The sequence below is a fragment of the Chiloscyllium plagiosum genome, unplaced genomic scaffold (assembly GCF_037043375.1).
Source record: "Chiloscyllium plagiosum isolate Xiang-an unplaced genomic scaffold, Cpla_swu_hap1 HiC_scaffold_18, whole genome shotgun sequence".
Lineage (NCBI taxonomy): Eukaryota > Metazoa > Chordata > Chondrichthyes > Orectolobiformes > Hemiscylliidae > Chiloscyllium > Chiloscyllium plagiosum.
This window is the reverse complement of record NW_028270156.1, coordinates 83,865,060-83,887,511: the sequence shown is the minus strand read 5'-3', so window position 1 is coordinate 83,887,511 and position 22,452 is coordinate 83,865,060. Positions and strand designations below refer to the sequence as shown.

Here is a 22,452-nt window from a genome sequence, read left to right as displayed (position 1 = left end):
TGCCATTGTCCACCACATCCCACATTCCAATCACATAATCTGAACTATTGTCGTGGAAATGAAATCGACTCGGCTCAACTGCTAACAAGAACAAAGAAAAAATTGATTTCGGACTCATGTAAGGTGTGCCTGAATAGCTTTCACATATTCCCTTTATACTAAACTTCGCTTATTCTGCTCACACCTCAACCCAAGATCTTGGAACAGATGAGCTCCTTTCCACATATGGAGTTGTTCTTCTCATTCCTTGACTGTTGATATGATAGTTTACTGTCTTTGCGAGACTACTGTGAGTCTGGTTTAACTTTACATTTTTCCATGACTTGGCTTTTCAGTCTGCCTGTAAGACTTTGCAAAGTATTATTTTATAGATTTCACAATAAATGTTAATTTTCCGTTAAATTCCCCCCCCCCCCCCCCTTTTGTGACAACACTGACAAAAACAAAAAAATAAATGCACAGAGCCAGATAGCTGTACATCAAATTGTTTAGGCAGCACAGGGCCTTTCCTCAGACACTACCCACCTGTAACACAGCTTTCTGGTGGTATCGTCACTTGTTCTGGTGTGCCCTATACATAGCGCATTTTCACACATTACGCACTTCAAGCTCACGGTATGGTGGGGTCCACGCAATCGGATCTCCCTGCTGTGGGCCACTGACGGTTTTACCATTTGGTATCCAACTGAACTCATAAGCAAATGGGGTAGGCAGGTACTCAAGCAGGGTCTTATACACAGCACTATGAGTAAGACTAGTCCTACAACTATCAGAACGTGTAGGACCCAATATCCCCATCTTCCCAAAGGGAGGTGAGCCATCGGTACCAGGAGTCATCTGCGGGGGAAGCGGTCTTATTGCCTCATTCATGGTGATATTCTGGGACTCATCAGGAATATTAAAACAGTATGAGGTACCTAACATTTTGGTTAGGTCTAGTACTAGTCGCTTTTGTATCAATGCTTCTCTTACTACTGTTAACTCAGTATTAATGAGTGCTCGACCTTCCTCCATCTTATTGCTAATAGTAATACACAATATGCGAGACTATTAATCTTGTTTATTGCTACCGTTGTCCCTGCTCCCAAGAGAATAGACCACCCAATGTTCGCTCCTGGTGTAGTCCATGGGTCTGCGAATGTGTACCCATTCCAATGCCATGAGACGTCCCTTCGGGCTTGCCCGTTACTGGGCTTTGGGACGAACACTGTTGTGCCAGTGGACAGTACCACGGGGTAGCAGCACCCTTCCGTCCTAGCGGGAGATCGTCGTACCTTCTCTCTCTACAGGCCCATATTATACACGCCATCATGGTCTGACTATTGATAAAGGAACACGTAATGTTGATGATCATACCATTCGCGTAGGTTGCTGAGCAAGAGTCATTATTCAGGTATAGCATCGTAGTACACTGGGAGATCCCCAAATGGAGGATTCCCTGATTTGTGAAAATACACGTTTCTCCCCTGCTTTCTGAAATATGAAAAGCTGTGGTCAGCAACGTGTCAGCATTGGGACTGCAGTTAGCTTGAATTCGGGTGGTGCGCGACGTTTGCCCTAATTGTTCCCCCTATCTGGGCCAGGGTAGCAGGCAGCTAGCATTTCTCATCAGGTTCTCTGTGACTGAGTTCAGGAACCTTCCACTCTTCTTTATTTACGTCGACTGTCTGAACTGGCTTGATTTAAGGGGTGAATGTGTTGCCCCTGTATCTACCAAAAAAGCAACTAGCGTACCTTCCACATATAACATAGAAGTTGTCATTGACTTATATGCATCATCGTTGACTGAACAAACAGTCCACGCTTTGCAATCTCAGTGTTCAATATAGAGGTGGGACATGTTTCAGTGCCCATACGGTTAGTAGAAGTGGTTAGCATAAGCTACAAAACATAAAGGATAGATGCATACCTGTATCTTGTGTGCTGCCAACTCCAATTCAACCTTCCCCCATCAATCAACCTGCTGTCCAGCCTCCAGGCCCATTTGAGGATGCCTGTGTGGTCACTGTCTCGCCCAGTGGTCCATTGCTATGCAAACAAAGCACCTGCTACACCTACCTCTGCCAGCCCCTCTTCCGCGACCTCTTCCACTTCATCTTCCGCGACCTCCACCTCTGCTTCTTTCTTTTCCCGCAGCACCTCCCTGCAAGGGCTGGGCGAACATTTGCATCATAGTAAGCTGAGTTTTATGTGCTTGCTGCTCCATCTTTAGTTTCCGCTTATCCTTTTCTTGGGTAAACAATTTTTCAGAATGTATCGCATGTTGTTCTATCAAATTCAGCTTTTCAGTGCCCCTAGTAATACATGTGTATTCAAACTTTTTTGCTATTTCGTCCTTCATTCCATTTATGAAGCTGTTCCTCACGTGTGCCTCATACAGCGTGATCTCTGCCCCCATTATGTCCTCGGGTGGTGTCGGTCCACTATGGATGTTATGGACTTCAGTGATGCCCGTAGGATACTGTGACACTCTCTCGCCTTCCCATTGTTTACACTTTGCTACTTTGGCCATGTCCTTCCGCACTGGGAATGTCTCCCTGCAGGCAGGTGCCAGCGCTGCAACAAAAGCATTAAAGTCTCCGTTCTGCTCCGCCTGCGGGTCGGCTACTGTGGCATGGACGTTTGCAGCTGGCCAGTTATATTTGATTTTGTTGACATCGGCACCTAGGTTTCGTCCCAGGAGAAGTCTCATCTCATATGATGTGGAATGGAACTCAGCACAGACCTTTGTCACTCATTCGCTGATTTTATTGCCTTCAACCTCACGTGGGTCAGGCAACTGCCCATAGGCACTTTGCAGATCCTTCATAGTCCATGGTCGGTGGACCAACATTGGATATCCTTCTGGACCTGCAACTTCAACCATTGGGGCTTGCAGAATTACCTCGTTGGATGATCGTGCACCATACCCTTACTGTCTGACACATCATCCGTCGGCGCGGGTGGGGAGTGGGGGGTGATCGCTAACAGGCCTTGGATGCCTTTCCGTCTTGGAGTGGTCGTCCTTCTTTTTGGATTCTTGATTTAATTGGTTGCAGGTATGGCGTGCTATTAGTGATTCAGCAGACCTTGAATTGATAGCCGCTGACGTGGAACCTTCGCCAGAAGGATCTCATGGGGGGCTGTAGGTCTCGTAGGGCAGTCATCAAGGTCAGGATCTGAAACAGAATTAAGACACTGTACAGCTTCATTAGATTGTTTTACGTGTGCGTCTGCATGTGCACTGGTGTTTGTACGTTTATTGGATCTATCCTTTACTTGATATTTCATTTCTTTTATATCAGCCTCAGCCTGCCACATGTTATAAGCACTGCAATTCACAGGTTCTATTTTCCCTTCTTTTTCTCCTTCCCTCTCTCCTCCAACCGTGACCTCCATATTTCCAGCTGTCTTTTACTAAACCTTTCTCCTTCCAGAAAACCACATTCCTTAATCCACAATTCTAACTGCTTTACAGATTCTGGGCCGTAATTATTTAGCGTGTATTGTATTTTTGGTTGGCCATTACAAGTCCTGTGTGGACTCTCCCTTTGTTTGCTCTTGCTGGAACACATTTTTAGTGTAACTGGAAAAGTGTTCAGCTCGCTCTGTCTCTCGCGGTACAATTACCTTTTCCCTTTGACTTGCGTTTTGCCTCCGGAGGTCCCCTCTCGCATTGGGCGTGTTTGCCTCAATGCCTTGGTTTTTGTAAAGCAAGAAACAACGTACCTGGTACATCTTTGGCGAGTCCAACTCAGCTAGTGGTGGTTCAAAATCTAAAACAACCCTTAAATTTGTTGTCTCCTAAACACTCTCGAGACGGCAATCATTTTCCCTGGGGTTTTTACTAATACCACGTGTGAGTTAACTGAACCCTTTTCCTGCTGTATTTATTCTCTTAGAATGAGTCTCTATGTAGGATTACCTAAGTCATGACTCTTACCGCAAGCCGATTCGATTCGGACCCCCGACGCTGGGGCGATCCATAGATTCCCAGTCCTCTCACGCAAAAGGGTCAATTCAGTGCTCGAGATGAAGTGAAAGACCTTCAAGGCGTTCGTGCCTGCGCCTCCTGGGAATCTTCAGAATCTCACCCAGTCGCGGGGTCCCTGAACAAGCCCCCAAGTTTATGACGTGGAAATTAATTCGACTTGACTTAATTATTAGCAAGATCAAAGAAAGGAGCATTATTCTTAATCCTGCAGGAGTGACTCATTACGCAAAGCCAGATGCCTCAACGTAAGGAGTACTGAGCATTGTTCAGACGTTTGCCTTATACTGATGCTTTTCATGGTCTCAAGGGCAGAGACTGGGAGAGCACCAGTTATTATTCTCTTATCCCCTGGTCTTGGACATATCAGTTCTTCAGATTTCGCTGTGTTTGACTATCGCAAGGTACGTCGACTGTTTATAGAATTCAAACAGAGCTAAGCTAACTACAGGCCTTTATCAAAGTATCGTTTAAAAAGCTCAGTACATCATTGAATTGAAGAAAAGCATTCCCTTTAAATTTCACAGCAAATTGATACTAAATTTCACATTAAATGGATAATTTTCCATTACAATAACAAACCTCGAGATTGGAAAGAAACACTTCTTTTAAAGCTGATTAGGTATATTGGGAACTCTGGCCACACACATGACCACACGGTTAGCCTCTTCACAAGCTCTTGGGTTTGACATTCGTGGATTTGCGGACAATGAAGATGTGAAGCAGGTCATAATCTCTGTACCATCCACAATGCCCTCCCCTCTAATCCTCACCATCAGATTTCTCTCCCATCCTAATCTCACACATCCAGCTCCACCTCAATCTATCCCTCTCCATCTCAATTTCTGCTCCATCTTTCTCCCTCTCACGTGCACTGTCACTGAACTGATCCACTCCTTAAGTTAATGCCCTGTCAGTTCTCCAAAGTACACTTTTTTTAACACACATGATGCTCTTCAATGGTAAATATAAGGATTAGCTATGTCAGAGGAATACAGTGACATTTGGAATTAAAGATTTTGTTTCCTGTTAATAGTCAGTTCTGGATGTCTTCCCAAATTAAATGCACTCTAAATTACTTCAGAATAAATCTCTAGGACATTAATTCCACATTCCACCCAAACGCCCAGTCATTACATAAGGAAAACAAATAGATGAACGTTTCAAACCCCGCCATTTTCGGCAGAAAAACCTCACTGATAATCTTGGCACAGCGTTGTATTTTGTAAAGTGAAGCAGTTTTGTTCTTCTGTCTGATCACACTCACTCCCAGACAGATCAACCTGAGACACTAGCAGTGCAGTGACCTTGCGTTCCCTGGGTTTCCTCGTGCAGCCTCGTGCCTCAGCCGAAGGCAGTTTACAAACCGATTGTGATGTGAGGTAGTTCTCTTTGATGTACATGGTGAGGTCACCTTGTTCTGTGAGGCCCTTCCCAGTACAAGGGCCCTCACTGCGATCACACACGGAGTTACCGAAACCCTCAGTGACATCAGGATACAATATGTACATATTCCAGTGTTACAGACCAGTCCAGACCTCCCTAGCCGTGAGATGTTTACCTTACTCAACAACCTACCTTCTCAAAATGACAATACCTACTGCATCTACATTCTGGATGACCAGTTCAAACAACTCAGTCCATCAAGATATTATTCAGGCCAGAGCTGGAGGCACTGTGCACAGTCCTGGTCACTGCACAGTACACAGTAAGAAAGTTGTGATTGCATTGGAGGGGGAATCAAAGGAAATCACCAAGATGTTGCTTGAGCTGTAGCAAGTTAGCTCTGAAGAGGGAGGCTGGGTTGCTTTCTTTTGAGCAGAGATGAGTGTATATAGGACTATATGGGGCAGGGATAAGGTGAATAGAAATCAGCTGTACCCTTTGCTGAAGGGCCACGAAGAAGATGGCATAATTTTAAGTTGAGAGGCAGGACACTTAGAGGGGATATGAGGAAAGGTTTTCTCACCTGGAATATAGTAGGGGCCTCCAATGCATTGCATGAGACGAGAAAGCTCACTTTCTTTAAAAAGAACTTGGCTAAGCACCTGAAATGTCACAACATTCAAAATAATCCTAATCCAAAGAGATACAGGTTGGTGAACTGGCCATGCTGAATTTCCAGTAGTGTTCAGGGATGTGTAGTTAAGGTACATTATTCAGGGGTAAAAATAGAGTAATAGTGTAGGAGAAAGGATCTGGGTGTGATACTCTTTCGAGGATCAGTGTAGACCTGTTGGGCTGAAGGACCTGTTTCCACATTGTAGGGCTTCTATGCACTATGTATTAAGTGCTGGGAAATGAGACACGTTTAGCCCTTAGTGTAATTTTGGAGGGACAAAATTGACAGGCAGGCCACCGCTGTCCTGAATGACGCTAACATTACCGCCGTCCTGAATGATAGTATCATCCTGTGATTTTGAAGGTAAGGTTCTGAATTCGTTTTTTGTCATTGTTTTGAGAAAATATTTCCCTGTGTACGTTCCAACTGTTGGTGTGGGCAGTGTCAGCTTCAGTTTCTGTATTAGAGTGCATGTACAAAGACTGAATTTCCCAAATGTATTGTAAAAGTGAATTAACAAGGAAATCAGTGGGATAAGAGTGTGCAGTCAAAGAAATGTACAGCATGGAAACAGACCCTTCGGTCGAACCCGTCCAAGCCGACCAGATATGCCAACCCAATCCAGTCCCACCTGCCAGCAACCTGCCCATGTCCCTCCAAATCCTTCCTATTCATATACCCATCCAAATGCCTCTTCAAAGTTGCAATTATACCAGCATCCAGCACTTCCTCTGGCAGCTCATTCCATGTCCGTGTCGCCCTCTGTGTGAAACGTTTGCCACTTATATGTTTCCGCTCTCACCCTAAGTCTATGCCCTCTAGTTCTGGACTGCTCCACCACAGGGAAAAGACTTGGTCTTTTGATTCTACCATGCCACTCATAATTTTTTAAACTTCTATCAGGTCACTCCTCAGCCTCCGACACTCCAAGGACAACATGCCCATGCAGTTCAGCCTCTCCCCATAGCTCAAATCCGCCAAGCCTGGCAATATCCTTGTAAATCTTTTCTGAACCTTTTCAAGTTTCACAACATCTTTCCGATAAGAATGATACCAGAATTGCACGTAATATTCCAGCAGAGGCCTAACCAATGTCCTGTACAGCCGCAACATGACCGACCAACTTCTGTACTCGATACTCTGACCAATAAGTTAAAGCATACCAAACGCCGGCTTCTCTATCCTATCTCTGCGTCTCCACTTTCAAGGAGCTATTCACCTGCACTCCAAGGTCACTTTGTTCAGCAACACTCCAAAAGACCTGACCATAAAATGTATAAGTTCTATTAAGATTTGCTTTCCCAAAATGCAGCACCTCGCATTTATCTGAATAAAACTCGATCTGCGACTTCTCAGCCCATTGGCCCACCTGGTCAAGATCCCATTGTAATATGAGGTAACCCTCTTTGCTGTCCACGACACTTCCAATTTTGGTGTCATTTGCAAACTTACTAACTGTACCTTTTATGCTCGCATCCAAATCATTTATTTAAATGACAAAAAGGAGAGGACCCAGCACCGATCCTTGTGGCACTCCACTGGTCACAGGCCTCCAGACTGAAAAAACAATCCTCCACCACCAACCTCTGTCTTCTCCCTTTGAGCCAGTTTTCTATCCAAATGGCTAGTTCTCCCTGTATTCCATGAGATCTAAACTTGTTAATCAGTTTCCCGTGGGGAACCTTATCAAACGTCTTACTGAAGTCCATATAGATCACATCTACCACTCTGCCCTCATCAATCCTCTTTGTCACTACATTAAACAACGCTATCAAGTTTGTGAGACATTATTTCCCTCGCACAAAGCCATGTTTTCGATCCATAATCAGTCCTTGCCTTTCCAAATACATGTACATCCAGGATTCCCTGCAACAACTTGCCAACCACCGACGTCAGGCTCACTGGTCCATAGTTCCCTGGCTTGTCCTTACCACTCTTCTGAAATGGTGGCACGACGTAAGCCAACCTCCAGTCTTCCGGCACCTCACTTGTGAAACAAATATCTCAGCAAGAGGCCCAGTAATTACTTCTCCAGCTTCCCACAGAGGTCTAGGGTACACCTGATCAATGGGGATTTTTCCACATTTACCTGTTTCAAGACAGCCAGCACTTCCTCCTCAGTAATATGGACATTTTCCAAGTCGTCACCATCTATTTTGCTACTTTCTATGCCTTCCATATCAGTTTACACAGTAATTACTGATGCAAAACAGTCATTTAGTATCTCCTCCATTTTCTGCGGCTCCACACAAAGGCCGCCTTGCTGATCTTTAAGAGTCCATTTGAACAGATCTGAAGGAGAACAACATCATGAGGTATTGAATAACTGAATAGCATCAACTAAATTAACGCTATCACTGAAAAGAATATCAAAAGATATTTAGACAATGATGGACTGATAGCGAGTGAAATAATGCAAGTTTTGTTGTTTGGAGGCAAGTTGAATTTAATATTTGAGACCCAAGAGGATCAGATTTAGCCAATTTTTGGGGTGTTCAAACACAGCCTTAAACACCAATGATATCACATAATTAAATTGACCTGATGCCATCATCAGTTTGTTTGAAATTATTAAAAAATAAAGATGTAATCAGAGTATCCTAATGGAGATACCACATGACACAAAATGATATCCCTGGAAATGTGTCATCTCCATTTTCAACAGGTTGCTAGCAGAAGGAAGGGAGAGGTTGTTCAACAAACATAAAATGCATTATGCTCATCTATTTTTTGCTAATGTGTATTACACCATACTTGTTGTTCCCGGTAAGTCTTGTTAAAAACTTATGTTATGCAAATTTCTGTATGTAATGATGCTTATTCCACTCTGACTGATAATTATTTCATTTCCATTTAGCATGATAAATCCCGATGCCAGACAATGCTATCCTCTCTTACTGAGTTTAAAACGATTAGTTTATCGATTAGTGGACTCCTCAGGAAAGTGCAGAATGTGTTTACCCTTTTGGCACGTTGATGGGGTTTGCCTGAGCACCAGCCCTGGCTGGTCAACAAAGTGTTTAGCAAGATTAGTCTCTCTCTGTGGGAGGTCAAATCCTGCTGCTTGTTAGTTGGGTTTTATAACAACCCACCTCTTGGTATTTCCCATTCCTTGATGCGAAGTGTTTGTGTTGGAGTGTCTTGCTCAGGTAGTCCACTCCAAATGGAAGCCCAAATACAATGTGAGCAATGGGTGGATTGATTAGGTTATGATGGAGTGATACGTGAGAATCAACAACGATAGCGAAACATTTTGTGTGTTTTCATCAGTCAGTGGGAGTCTGGTAACATGATATTTTGTGCTGATCTTTTGTGATGAAAGATCGCTGAGCGGGGTGTTCAGCACGGGGGTCTGATTATGATGTGCATTGGTGATTTATTTAACTCTCATAAACACGTGCGAGTTGTGTTATTTGTAAAACGATTCACAGTGCTGTTATACAGAGTTTAGTAGGACGAACTCTGAGATCTGTAGTGGAGTGAGAGCAGCTCTCTAGCAGACGATCAAACAACTTTGCCAAACCAGATGTTTCCCATTTCACCCTTTCTTCCCATTATTTTGATTCAGACAATCAATTTGGATGAGTTTTTAAATTAATTATTAATATTTTGTCGAAACTGACATATTGGAGAAGAACACCCTGGATATATTTTTAGATCGATTCACTGTGAATCCTTTGTGTTCGTCCATGGAGAGCACTACTCCATCAGCTTTGTGAACTCTCTGTTATTGTACCCGATCCACTCATGGTGAAGATTGGGTGGTAAGACGGGACTTTTCGCTGATGAAAGACAAGGTGGTTTGGGGTGACTGATGTGTGATTGCGGATATTTGATATTGCTGTGCTGCTCCAAGGCTCCAATCGGGATCAAGAACATCCTGCCTTACAGAGTGACAGTCAGCCCGAGTTTGTGTCCTCCATTTGACCTGATGTCCAGCTCTGAGGGACACGGTGAGTTGGAAATTGTATCAGGGTCATCCGTTCATTCATCGTCCATCATCAGTGCACTGTCAAAAGACCAAGAACCATGTGTTGAAACTGATACAGCATCATGTCCTTTGCCTGTTGGTGTGGGTCATCACTGCAGCAATTGTCACCGGGATGGTTGTCCAAACAGTGATTGTGGTTTCCAGGTGAGGTGGATCATTACAGGTCATATTTGGATGCTGAGTAACCCCAGACTGTTTAGTGGCTATTGAGGGATTTAAACCAAGTTGATGGTGGGAGTGAGGTAGTATTGAAGGAACTTCTTGTTGCCTGCTAGCACTTGGAGGTTTATAAATGTGTGCAGTAACGATAACACGGAGCTGTTCACTCCCACAACACAATATAAAGGTCAGGGCTGCTGCATCAATGCTGCTGGATGGGACATATCTGGCACAGTGTGTTCCACATCAGGGAAGTGACACAGTCGATTAAACTCTTTGATACAATAACGTCCAGTTTCTTTAATTCCAAAACGGTTGACTTGAAGGAAACTTCAATCGCTGGAGTATTGGATGGCAAGATTTTAAATGAATTGAATTTGATATCTGACAAGACTATGTAAGATTCAAGGCATGTGTGTTATTGCCATAATACCAGACATTAGTATACACAGAAGAGTGAGTGTTCTGGCGCACTGGCATTCTGTAATAGGCTATCTTGGAATTTTAAATTCTTCTTTTGAAGTTCAATCTTTACCTCCCCAGAGAATTCTATTAACTGATGTCACATGCTGTCTGAAAGCTGATCCATTGCTGTGCATTTAGCTCTTGACTAACTGGGCACTGGGCTGGGGCGGTACGAGTTCCTAATGTGCGATATCAATATACGCAGTTAAGATTTCCAAACCATGTGCATGGTATAATTCCTCAACTGAGGAAAGGATAGAACATTGTGTGTAACTCACAGGCTCCCTTCATTATCCAGTGATTGACTGGAATATTGTGACCTGTTGATCCAGATATCCAAGAATTACTCTGAGTGACGGTGTTGCTGATCATTGAGTTGTACTGAATGGGGATCACAAACTTCAGGCTAGACCTTTATGTTACTGGGAGGTAGTGTAATTGTAGAATTGTACTGTGTGTGGGAATAGGAACTTCACGAGCATGAAGTTCTGATGCAGTATTCTTTCATTTCTTTGGATATCTGTAAATGGAGCTTTATAATAAGTATGGGGCACTGACAGGAGGCTACTGGCAGCTCCAGTTGCAAGTTTTACTAGGAATACTGTAACTGTATGCCACGAAGTCCAATGATTTTCCCAACTTTTGCTGGTCTTAAAACCTGGAGGCAGACCCTTTTGCTTCAGTTGCCTCTGCTTGGTAGTAGTCGACGCTTGGTGTTCTCTACTCTACGTAACTACACTGAATTGAGTATAGGATCCCATGTCTTCAATTTTGGGAATTTCATGGTTGAGACAATGCACTCTGAATGGGGATGTTCAAATACCTGGCAGTCGTCTAAGAAGGGAGCTTTCATCTGTACCGGGGAGTTGGCTGTGTATTGGGAAGCACCATTTTATTTTATTCATTAAAGGGATGTGGGTGTCATTGCCTCGGTCAACACTTAGCACCGTTCCCTAATTGCCCAGAAACCAGGTCAGAGTCAACCAGGCTATTTTTGATTTGGAGTCACATGTAGTCCAGACCAGGTAAAGGTGACTGTTTACCCTCCATAAAGGGCATTTATGAATGAGATGAGATTTTTTTCCCCAACAACTGACAGCCGTTGAATTGTTATACTTCGAAATTATGAAACTACATAAGTTTTGAATTGAAATCCCATGAGCTGCTGTGGCAGATATTGAACCCAGTTCCGCAGAACGTCGTGTCAGCTTCTGAATTAATAGTGATTAACAGTGATAAAACTGTTAGGCCATCACTTCCCCTAATCTTTAGAATTTTGGAAGAATCCAGAAAGGTAGCCTGAGAGGCCAAGTAATTGTACACCGATTGGGTCTCCTAGAACAAGCTGTGGTCTAATACTGGTGATGTCCATGGCATGAGTTGCTTGAACGATGGGGATTCGTAGCCCCAGTGTGTTGTCTGAATCTGGGAAGGAGGATTGCTATTCACAAGGAGAAAAGTTTTGTTTCGGTGGAAACTGTGGAATACAGTCTTGGTTAGGTGGTAGGGTGGGTGGAAAGGGCGTGAGGATTGGGGAGACATTACCGAATGTTGAAGTTCTTCTGAATGTGGTGGAAATCCAACATGTACATGGTGATTTGGTTCACTAGTAAATACGTTCATAGCTCAGACTGCTCGGGCGTTCTGAGAAAATAACTCAATGACCTATTCCTTGTTTGTTCATATTTGGGAGGCCATCTATTTCTGTATATTTGGAGTGATTGAATGCCCTGTACTGTCATTCATATCATAAGGATGTACAATTCTAGGGTCAGTTTCAACTGTGGAGGCTCCAGAGGATTTTTGACACCCATGTCGATGGTAGTTATCTCCCATCTGTGGATTTTATGGTCTAATAGACAAATCCAGTCAGTCGGAGTAACCTACAAAGCAGCTGAAATCAACCGCTGTCAACCCCAATAACTGCGTTTCTGGGAGTAATCTGCTTCTCATCTTCTTCCCTATGTCTTTTAAAAGTGCAAATGAATCATTTCATGACTTCATATTCTGTCAACTTCATATGACTTGGAACAATTTCTTTGTGTTAAAATCCACCAAAAATAGTCTGGATTCAGGCACGGAAATGCTTTTTCAGTAACTTCAAGTCTTTTTTTCTTCTTCTCTCTCTTACAGTTAGCCTAGTGACGATTATCTTCTTGACTAGGGGCAAATGTGGTCTTTCTTCATGCAGCAAATATTATCTGGTGGCAATGGCAACGTCTTATCTACTGTTCATTTTTTTTTAGGTTGTATTTCTTCGATTTCCATTTTATTATTATCCCCGGTGTTTTCTAGATATCTCCTGTTTGTTGCGTTCTCTATGTCCTGAGCTGCTTGACCATTGATTGTTCTGTCTATTTCACTGTCGCTTTTTCTTTTGATCGATTTGTTGCCACTTGTTTTCATCTGATGAAATCTCAGTACTGCACAGAGAAAACTGCAATGATGGTTCTAGCAACAATCTGTATTTTCCTTTCTTGAAAGGATGCTCCCACCTACCTTCGATATGAACCTAGAAAGATCATTAATAATGTTCCATGATACTGCTATACCAGATCCATTATTATAATGGTCTTCAGTGGACAGGTTTTACATATTTTGAACAATACTTAACACCAATATTCCCATTCACTTTCATTCTCTTTCCCAATATTCTGACTGTCATACACATCTCTGAGGCTGTGAAGGTACGGGAGGGACTGAAGGGTCAGAGAAACGCAGAGAATGTTCCAGAATTAGAAATCAGATGGAATTCTGTGATTTTAATCTTTTCCATATCTGCAAACTTCATACTTCTCTGGTTGATGTATATTTTATATATCTTTCACTTCCGTCATTCCTTGCATTGCACTGCTTTTCATCTCGTTCTGCAAGCTGCCTTAATGCTGTGGAATCGAAGTTGCTGCACAAATGCTTTTATTGATGTGGGGACTCAGAATAACTTTAAAGAACAGTTAATGCACGCAGTGAAATATCCAGCAATAAAAGTAATTCAATTGATGAATAAATCTAAGTAACGAAGAGCCAACATGAGATGCGGTGGATAATGGAACCTGGGTCCACATGAGGAATGTATTAAAAGGAGAAGGAGGAGCAGCAACATGAAAGCAGTTCTTTTCTAATGAGCAAGGACTAATGGACGGGGCATAATAAAAGAGACTGCCATTATAAAATGCTGTTAGCAAGGAGAAACTGTTCACATAAAGCAGAACCATAAAAGCAAAATCGAAAGAGAAGCTAGATATGTACAAAAAATATATTTATCCCAAGCAATCCGTTCTCAGTGAGTGAAGCGAGTACAAATATAAATGACCTGAAAGAAAGTGTCATCAATCACTGCAGGCCAATAGGATTCTGATCCACCCTTCCTCACTGAATTCTCTGATTCTCTCGTCAGAACATACGTTTAAAAATGTGAGAAGTTTCCTGAAGCAAATATTAAATGATATCCTGTAAAAAAAAGTGTCTTTTGTATACAAATGCATTTCAGCAATACTTCACTTTGTTTCTATTCAGTTCACCCGGCCTGAGGCTTATGCCACTCCCTTTCTTGATTTATTTCTTTCCATGAATCAGTTGCTGTGTTAATGGGGAATCCAAGGCCAAGTCAGAGGGCTCAGTGGCAACTGGGATCCGATCTCAGGAAGGGGGTTGGATGTGGCAAGTGAGTCAACATCCTTTCTGCTTCCATGAAAAAGTTTTGTGTCTCTTAAGTGACTCTAGAAGAACCCTGTTTCCATTGTGGCAACATAAGAAAATGCGTGATAAATTCAAAAAGATAATTACACCATCATGAAGAATTGTTTCATTCTGCAAAACGGCTCCGATATTCCTGCCTCAGCTCAGAATTGGTGAAACATTATCATCATTCTACCGTTATATTCCGGTGCCATATCAGCTGGATACCAGATTATAAACTCCATGTCTTAATTTTGTCCAATTTTTTTTCTATCCTCCTAGTTTGCATCTGCCAACAAATCTCAATATTCCCTGATCGTCTGGTGACTGCCAGATCCAACACAGATACATTGTCCTCCAAATTTTCGGTTGGCAATTCTCACTTGTGGATGCGAAATCTTCCATGTTCATCCACTAATTTCTTTAATTTTTTGGGCTGGTGTGAATCTTGTTTTATAAACTCTCTATGAAAGTGTTAGATATTCTCCTGTGTTGTCAATGTTACCAGCGTGTGTGATGGTGAAATAAGTTACAGATCGCTTTGCAGTAAGTCAAATGAATTGGCAGATAAGAACACCAAAAGTCTAATGATTGAGAGCATTTTCGGACTAGTTTATTTTTTGCGATGAGGTTGCTGCCCACCATTCCTGCAAATACATTCACCTCTGTCTTCATTTATTTAGCAACTGGAAATTCCAGCTGGTTGATGGTCACTTGGTCTACATCCCTCCAATCCTTACACATCCATCTGCTCATGGGGCTAAAAGCGCCTGAAACACCCGCACCATATCTGCCTCCATTACCACTCCTGACATTATGTTTCGGACACCTACCACTCTCTGTGAAAACAAAAAAACCTTGCCTCACATCTCGTTTGAACTTGCCCACTTTCATCTTAAAGGTTTTGACATTTCAATTCTGGGAGAGAGATTCTGACTGCCAACTCTATTATTGTATCTTTAATTTTTTACACTTCCAGGAGTCTCCCCTCGGCATCCGCTGCTCCAAGGAAAACAACATGAATTTTTCTAGAGTCTCCTTACAGCTCATACGCTCTAATACAAGCAGCATAGTGGGAAACCACTTCTGCATTCTCCACATCCTCACTGAAAGGTGGAAAAACTCCAGGTGAACCCTAAATAAAGTCTTATAAATCTGCAACATGACATTCTAACACTCATTTCTTCCTTGCACTTTGTGTTGAGTCTATGAAATTCTGTACTTTCCCACACTGGTCCCCTGCTTAAAAACCTTACCTCAGAACATTACACATCCCCAAGCCCCAGGTCTACAGTGTCGCCTTGTCAACGATCACGCTGCATTGACCCCACATGAAAACCAGGACAGTGATGGTGACTCGCAATTCCACAGTAACCCACGTCCTTGTCTCCATCCGCCTCTAATATGGTGACATTCCCACACCTTCCACAATTCCGTGTACTCTGCTAGAAGCAGCTGTCTCCAGTGCCCTGAACTGACTTCCCCAACTTCACTGCTACTGCAAGAGCCTCCGAACCCCTCCTTGAGAATTTCATTGAAATGATCCCCAACGACAGGAACGGACAGGGCCAGCATGGATTGGTAAACAGAATTTCAGGATCGAAAAATCTACCAGAGCGTTTATGGGATGCAATGCATAGTTTGCATGGTCTAACTCTCTGGACTGTAGTGACACAGATTCGCTGGTCCTGATTGTCCCAAACAATGTCAAATTTCCTGGACATACAATGCCCGGAACTCCTGACTGAATCCCGTCTCCCTTGCCCACTGAGAACTGGTTCCCTGAGGCTTTGAGACGTGACCATTTGGTTGATGCACATGCAGTGTGTTTGCTGTTTTAGCTGCTGTTCCAAGTTCCTGACAGTCCAACCCATTGTCTCGTCACCGCTGACAACAACGATAAGCTGCCTGGCTTATGTCTGCGATAAACAACCATGCAAGACAAGAGCAATGTGAAACATTAGGTTCTGCTCTCGGCATCAACGTGCAAAAAGGCAAAGGAAAGACAGAGATGTTGTACCAGTCCCTGAGCAAGAAGTGTCTCAGACGCCGGAAAGTTTGTTAGTGTTCTTACAGCAATAATGTACTTTGTGGGCAGGTAATTCTACACTTGCTGCAGAGCTTTTATTTAACTCTGGCTCCTTCCACCAGCTTCACAAGAATCTATTAGACTGGTTAATGTGTGAATCGACTCTCGGAGTAATATGCCTCTGATTTGGTCATTTGTAATCTGATTGAACTCACAGGCCTTTGAAATGAGAAAATAAAGCCGTCACGAACGCACCTATTGAATTCTGGTTGTTCTTGCACTTTGATAAACAACATTCATAAAGATTTACAAAAATGTTGCCAGTGTTGGAAGGTGTCAGCTACAGGGAGAGGCTGAATAGGCTGCGGCTGTTTTCCCTGGAGTGTTAGAGGCTGAGGGATGACTATGGAGGTTTATAAAATCAAGGGGGGCATGGATAGGGTAAATAGACAAGGTCTTTTTTCCCTGTGGTGGGTAGTCCAGAATGATAGGGCATAGGTTTAGGGTGAGAGAGGAAAAAATTACAACGAATCTAAGGCGCAATGTTTTCAAGCAGAAGATGGTGTATTTGTGGAATGAGCTGCCAGAGGAAGTGGTGGAGACTGGTACAATTACAACATTTAAAAGGCATCTGGACGAGTATATGAACAGGAAGGGTTTAGAGGGATATGGGCCACGTGCTGGATAATGGGACTGGATTCAGTTGCAATATCTGGTCAGCATGGACGAGTTGTATTGTATCTCTGTGACTCTATGTGGTTTAGAAACATCAGATATTTTCCTGCTTTACAGTGTTCTCAAAATATCTTATTCAATAAATCCGAGTCATCATCGTCATCATCAAAATCCAAACTGTTGAATACTTCGATAGCTTCATCGTCTCCATTTTGTTTTCTGAAATGCCGTTTGACATTAGGTAGACCTGGTGGGTAACTTTGTTTGACTTCTGTTGTTCGTAGTTGCGGGTTGTTGGGAAGGGCGGCGTGCACCAGGAATGAAGTGATAGCATTGAGAGTGTGGGCTGAACATGCAGAAAGAGACTGGTGAATAATAACTAAAACAAATTGATTTGCACGAAAGAGAGTCTGACTTAACCAAAAGGCAGTCTGTAACATTTCTTACACACAGACTCGGTACACGAGAAATAAAGCAAACAGATACAACAGTAAACAAATAAAGCTGCTTTTCGGATTCTTTAATGAGGGGTGCACCTTTCTCAGAAACACTGCAATACCAGGACGATGCGCCAAGTTGACGGAGCTAGCTCCTAACCAAACTCATTCCTGCAAAAATCAGATTAACATTCAGTCCCTAACTCAGGTGAACAATATATCAGATATTGTTGGAAAAGCACAGCAGCTCAGACACCATCCATGGAGTAGGAAAATCGACGTTTCGGGCAAAAGGCCTTCATCAGGAGGGAATTGGGGCGAGGGGAAAGGTAACTTAGAGTGTAATAGGTGAATGGGGGTGGGGATAAAGGGAATAGGTCGGGGAGGATAGTGGAGCAGATGGGTGGGAAGGTAGATTGGCAGATAGGACAGGTCATGAGAATGGTGCTGAGATGGAAGGTTGGAACTGGGGTAAGGTGGCGGAGGGGAAATGAGGAAGCTCGTGAAATCCACATTGATGCCCAGGGGTTGAAGGGTCCCGAGCTGGAAGATGATGGGTTCTTCCTCCAGGAATTGGGCGGTAAGGGAGTGGTGATGGAGGAGGCCCAGGACCTGCATGTCCTCAGCAGAATGGAAGGGGAAGTTGAAATGTTTGGCCACGGGGCGGTGGGGTTGATTAGTGCGGTTGTCCCATAGATGCTCCCTAAATTGCTCTGAGAGAAGGTGTCCAGTCTCCTCAATATACAGGAGATCACATCGGGAGCAAAGAACATTTGTGGAATGCAGGTGAAACTTTGATGGATGTGGAAAGCTCCTTTGGGGCCGTGGACGGAGGTGTGGGGGAGGTGTGAGTGCATGGTTTGCAATTCCTCAGCCAACCCTTCCTCAGGAAACCAGCTCCAACTCGTCCAAGCAATGATGCGAATTGAGCATGCTCATCCCCGGAAACTTGATTGTGAACCTGTTTGACCATGTCTCAATTGTCTCGACGTTCCTTCTGATCGTGTGGTTTCCACAAGAGGAAACAATTCTCCAACTGATCCTGAACTGGTGTATTGTAAATGCACAACAACGCTTCAATGCTCTCACAGTCTCAGTCACTGTGAAAAGGACCCGGAAACAGTGTTCTTTATGAGATGTTCTGTCAGCCTGTTCTGCCAACATAGATTCCATAAGTCAATGTTCAATCTGCTCCTGTTAACCCCTCTTTGATTTGGAGCCATATTGTCAATTGACTCTTCTTCTGCCCGAAATCTATCACCTCACACTTCTCCACATTGGACTTCATCTGTCATCTATCCATCTAACCCAACAAAATACCAGTATCTTTCTGATATTCAACACCATCCTGCTAATAGTTCTCAACTTCCTTTTTCACTGTTATTGAGATATTTCGACGTTGTGCCTCAACACCAGGAAACAATGAACAACATCAAGATTAGCCAACATCTCTGGCTTTTGGTCAGAGTGTGTGTGTGTGTGTGTGTGTGTGTATACGTGTGGGCACCTGTTTCCTGCTATCCATTTTTACACCCAAACCCCAGATACTCACTGCAAGTCTTCGTCACTGTCCTACTCCAAACGCCTGGCAATAACTGGGATCGTATAATTTGTCCACCTTGTTGTCTGCACCATTACATTAACTTTATGATTGTGGTGTAAGGGCCCTCTCATTCCCGAAGGATGAAAATGTTTCATAACTTCTCAACATTTTTAATAGAAGCATTCAGATTTTATCCATAGTTCCTATTATTGTGAATCATATTAAACAACATCATGAATGTTTTTTTACAATTTACATTCTTTCTCCAGTGAACTGTTCAGAAATCTTATTATCACAGTTCGGAAGTTGGTCAGATGGAATCCCGGGAAAGCTAGCCATTTAGATACAAAATTGGCTTGAAATTAGGAGACAGAAGGTGGAGGTTAATGATTGCTTTTCGAACTGGCGGCCTGTGACCAAGGGTGAGATGCAAGGATTGGTGCTGAGTCTACTTATGTCCATCATTTATATAAAGACATAGATGTGATCAAAGTTTGGGAGATGATTTGTAGCTCGGGTGATCATTGTTGTAGTTCTGTTCGCCGAGCTGGGAATTTGTCTTGCAGGTCGGTGAACAGAACCACAACACATAGATGTGATTATAGGAGGTATGTTTAGTAAGTATGCAGGTGACACTACAACTAGTGATGACGTGGAGACTGAAGATGGTTACCTCAGAATACAATAGGACCTTGATCAAATGAACCACTGGGCCGAGGAGTGGCAGATAGACTTTAACGTGGATAAATTGGAGTTGCTGAATTTTGGTGAGTCAAATCAGGGCAGGACTTACACATTTCATGGTGAGATGTGATTGCTGAACAAAGGCACTTTGGAGTGCAGGTTCATAGTTCATTGGAAGTGGAGTTGCCTGTAGACAGGGCCATTAAGAAGGCGTTTAATACACTTGCCTTTATTAGTCAGTGCATTGAGTATAGATGTTGAGATATCATGTTGTGGCTGTAAAGGTCACTGGTTCGGCCACTTTTAAATACTGCATTCAGTTCTGACCTCCCTGCTAAAGGAAAGATGTTGTGATACTTGGGTATCAGAAAATATTTACAAAGATTTTGAGGGTTTGGAGGGTTTGAGCTAGAGGAAGAGGCTGAATAGGTCGAGGCTATTTTCCCTGGAGTGTCAGAGTCTGAGGAGTGACCAAATGAAGGGTTATAATATCATCAGGGATGATGGGTAAACAGGCAATATGTTTTTCTCAAAGTACAGGAGTCCAAAACTAGATAGCATAGCTTTAAGGTGAGGGAGGAACGATGTAGAAATGATCAAAAGGGTGTCATTTTCATGCAGAGAGTGGTGCGTGTATGGAATGAGCTGCCAGAGGAGTCTGGTTCAATGGCAACACTGAAAAGGCATTGGGATGTGTTTATGAATAGGAAGGGTTTAGAAGGATTTGGGTTAAATCCTGAAAATGGGACAACTACTTCCAAAAGAAATTGAACTCACATCTCACGTCAATATCGCAAACAAATAGAGCACCACAAATTAATACAAAACAAAAGCAGATAATGCTAGAGGAATACACCAGGTCTGGCAGCACCTGTTGAGAGAGGAAGCGGTGTTATCTTATGTTTCTTTGAAGTCACCATGAGATCATAAGCATTGGGGCAGAAGGAGGCAATTCAACACCTTGAGCCTGGACTGCATTTCAATATGGTCCTGGCTGATCTCATTTCTGTCTCAACTCCACTGCCCTGACCCAGTCTCTGTCACCCTCCAACTCATTACCCATTAAAATTCTTTACATCTCCTGCTTAAACAAATTCCGTGTCCTGAATCCTCTGCACACTTGGGGAGTGAATTCCACAGATTCATGATATTTTGGGAAGCAATTCTTCCTCATCTCTCTTTTAAATCTGCCACTCCCTTATCCAAAACTCTAGCTTCTTGTTCCAGATTGTCCCACTAAGTAAAACCTCATCTCTAACTCGTCAAACCTCTTTCCCAATCTGTAGAGACAGTGATGGAAAATGGCAGTTACACAGTTATTTTACATCAGCCTTTATTGTCGAAAATATAACATCTACAGCACAACCCACATCCCCTGCCCATTTCCTATCTCAACAAAGAACTCAATCAAAAGTGTGAAACACGATCTTCCATTGGCAAAGCCATGTTGACTGTCTTGTAATAAATTATTTTTCTCAAAGTATATATTTAACTAACTTGTATTATGATTTCCATCAGGTTTCCCACTGTTGATACAAGTTTCATCAGTAAAGTGATGCAAGGGATCAGCAACAGTGATAACAAGCAGTACCTGCTCAGTAATAAACTGCTAGGTGACTTCCAGTTTGGGTTTCGCCAGTGTCACTCAGCTCCCGATCTCATTCCAGCCTTGGTTCAAACATGGACAAAAGAGCAGACCTCCAGAAATGAGGTGAGAGTGACAGCACTTGACATCAAGACTGCATTTGGCCATTTATGGCATCAAGGATCCCTGGCAAAACTGTAATCAATGGGTATCAGTTGGCAAACTCTCCATTGATTTGAGTCATCCTTATGAGACCCAACTGCTGCTTCATCAATGACCTTCCCTCTGTCATAAGGTCAGAAGTAGGAATGTTCGCCGATGGTTGCACAGTGTTCAGCACCATTCGCAACTCCTCAGACACTGAAGCAGTATATGCTCAAATGCAAGAAGACCTTTACAATATCCAGGCTGGTGTCAACAAGTGGCAAGTAACCTTCACGCTCCACAAATGCCAGGCAATGACCATCACCAATAAGAGACACTCTCACCAAGGCCCTTGACATTCACTTTATTTCCTTCACGGGATCCTCCACTGTCAACATCCTCGGGGTTACCATTGACCAAAACTCAACTGGACTCACCACATAAAGACAGTGGCACACGAGCAGGTCAGAGACTAGGGATACTGTGTCAAGTAACTCATCTAATGACACTCCAACTTCTATCCTCCATCGCCAAGGCACAAGTCAGGAGTATAATGGAATACTCCCCACTTGCTTGGATGGGTGCATCTCCAACAACACTCAAGAATCTTGACACAATCCAGGACAAACCAACCCACATGATTGGCACCGCACCACACAGGGAAAAAGTCCCAGCATGTCCAATCTCTCCTTGTAACTCAAACCGTCCATTCCTGATAACCTACTTGTAAATCTTTTCAGAATTACTCCTACTTTAATAATATCCTTCCTATTTCTGGACGTCTCGAACTTTATACAGTGTTTTAAGAGTGGTCTTACAAACAAGACATCCCAACTCCTCCACTCAATGTTCTGATCAATAAAGTCAAACGTGACAAACACTGCCTTCACCACCCTGGCTACCTGTGACACCACTTTCAAGGTACGGTGTATCTGAACCCTACCCTCACTACCCTCCCAGGCAAATATTCCAGACCCGCACCACCCATTGTCTGAAAAGACTTTCTCTCAGAAAACCTTCCACATGTGAG

The 22,452-nt window shown here is 43.1% G+C and overlaps 1 pseudogene; it reads right to left on the bottom strand.

Moving 5' to 3' along the window:
* Window positions 1-17,554: 17,554 nt before the first annotated feature.
* LOC148147025 (U2 spliceosomal RNA) lies at window positions 17,555-17,694 on the bottom strand (annotated as a pseudogene).
* Between the last annotated feature and the right edge of the window lie 4,758 nt (window positions 17,695-22,452).